The sequence below is a fragment of the Scylla paramamosain genome, chromosome 23 (assembly GCF_035594125.1).
Source record: "Scylla paramamosain isolate STU-SP2022 chromosome 23, ASM3559412v1, whole genome shotgun sequence".
NCBI classification, from domain to species: domain Eukaryota; kingdom Metazoa; phylum Arthropoda; class Malacostraca; order Decapoda; family Portunidae; genus Scylla; species Scylla paramamosain.
This window is the reverse complement of record NC_087173.1, coordinates 16,515,755-16,518,254: the sequence shown is the minus strand read 5'-3', so window position 1 is coordinate 16,518,254 and position 2,500 is coordinate 16,515,755.

Here is a 2,500-nt window from a genome sequence, read left to right as displayed (position 1 = left end):
CATCCGAGTGTATTTTCATGATTTTAGTGATGGTGTAACAGGCTGTGGTGGGTGTTGCTGGGGTTTTTTTAATATGTCTTCGTGATTTTTATGATGATTCAACAAGTTTTCATGGGTGTCTTCCCTCACTGATGACGCTGGATCCTTTTAAACTCTCACTACAAACATGAAAACACCCTAAAAGCCTAGTACCCGTTAAACCCACTACAAGTCGTCAAAACCAGGATGAGACACCGAAACGTTTAAGAAGTACTAACCTTTCTTTACGTTGCTGACCTTTTCCTGATCTCCACCGCCCCGCCACTGCATGAATACAACGAGAAATAAACTCTAGGAAACTTCTGCCTTTACTTTCACCCATGTTACGTATGGCTCAGCCGGGGAAAGTCCGGGAAAGAATTGGTCTTGTCTCGGAATTCTGGGTCGCTGAGAGGTGAGGAAGGTGAAGCAATTACGGCGTGTGAAGGGAGAGAGGCAAGGGTTCCTATTCTAAAACGCTTCGCTGTCACCACGACTACTTCCTAAAGCCAAAGAGGTGATTAGCCGGGTTGCCAAGAGTGTTTACCCTTCTAATAATGTAGAAATCTTATTAATCTGTCACTAGAACCGTAAAAAACCTTTGGAAACCCGTGTGACTTCAATTAGAGTCTTTTGAACGTAGTGGGGTTAGTATTTTGAAACGTTTTACTCTTTCACTATTTTCAAAGGCCACAGAGATGATTAGCCGGGTTGCCAGGAGTGTTTACCCTGATAATAATGTTGAAATTTTGTTAATCTGTCACTAGAACCATAAAAAAAAAAAAAAAAAAACTTGAAAATCCGTGCAGCTTCAACTAGAGCACTTTGAAAGTAATGGAGGTGCGGCGCAGAAGTGTTTCAGAATACGGTGCTTGGTGCAGACAGCGATCATTGTGCAAGGGAAGTGATGAAGGAACTGTTGTAAGTATGAGAGGATCAGGAAATAATTGGACATACTGAGAGAAGGAAGGTGTGTTTGAGTGTTTGATAATGGTAGTGAAGAAGTGGTAGTAGTAGTTGGAGTAGTAGTAGTAGTAGTAGTAGTAGTAGTAGTTGTTGTTGCTGTTGCTGTTGTTGTTGTTGTTGTTGTTGGAAAACAACAACAGCAACTACAACAACAACAACAACAACAATAACAACAACAATTACTAGAACAAGGAACTGGAGAAAAAGAAGAAGAAAAGGAGGAAGAGGAGGAGAAGGAGAAGGAGGAGGAGGAGGAGGAGGAGGAGGCGGAAGAAACCAGGAAACAAACAAACAGGAGAAAACGATGATAAGAGAGAACATGACGATAATAAGAAAGGAGAGAAGGAGGAGGAAGAGGAGGAGGAGGAGGAAGAGGAGAATAAGTCAGTGGTATGGAGCAAGAAGAGGATATGACAGTAATTCCGTGTGAGCTTTGTCTCGTAATGCAAGGTCGCGAAGTTGTTGTCGTCACCAACATCCTCCTCCACATCAGTGACGAGTGGGACCCTCAAGGCGGCACAGCAAGGCGCTCCCACGTAAATCCGTACGCGCATTCTTAAACGTTCTGGGACCGCATTCTGAAACACTCCTGCCCGCAATTCCACTGCTTTCAAAAGACTCTATAGTTGATGATCCACGGGTTTGCAAGGCTGCTTTTACATTTCCAACGATAGACTAAAAAGATGTTATATTATCAACAGGAAGAACACTTGAGAACACGGGTAAAGGCCTGCTTTTACATTTCCAGCGATAGACTAAAAAGATGTTATGTTATCAACAGGAAGAGCACTTGAGAACACGGGTAAAGGCCGTTTCACACAGGCTACTACGCTAATCAAGCTATGCTGGCGATGGGAAGTCACGTGGCTTTCAACCGGTTGCATTAAATTGTCAGGGGCTGCTCACACTGCCAGGGAAGCTACGCGAGCGATGCCTGGGACGTGGCCCATATACTGTAGCTTCCCCGATCGCCTGGTGTAGTGCACCGCACTTCCACTGTCCCTTAATGTTAAATCCTATTAGATGCTGAAATTAACTGAGCTTAACAATGATATTATTAGTGCCTCAGAGGACTTAGGGCCGTGTTCTGAAACATTTCTGTGCCATACCTCCACTACATTCAAAAGGCTCTAATTAAAGTGACACAGGTTTTTAAGGGTGTTTTTCATGGTTCTAGTGACAAACTAACAAGATTTATATATTATGAACGGAAGAAAATAATACTCTTTACAACCTGGCTAGTTACCTCTGCTGCCTTTAAAAACATAAGTTGTGAAAGAGCAAAGCGTTTCAGAACACGGGCCTTAGGAGTGAGAAAAGCCGCTAAGCACAGTGGAGTGAGTGGCAGGTGTCTGATGTGTAACCCTGACTGTACCGTTGCTTAGCGTTCCTGCCACACCTCTTCGTGTGGTGAGGCGCGGGAACCAGCAGAGGACAAGTAAGGCAAAGGAGGAGAAGCGTGTAGAATTCTTGAGCAAGGGTAACGTTAGGGCGCGCGATGACAAAACATGTGTGT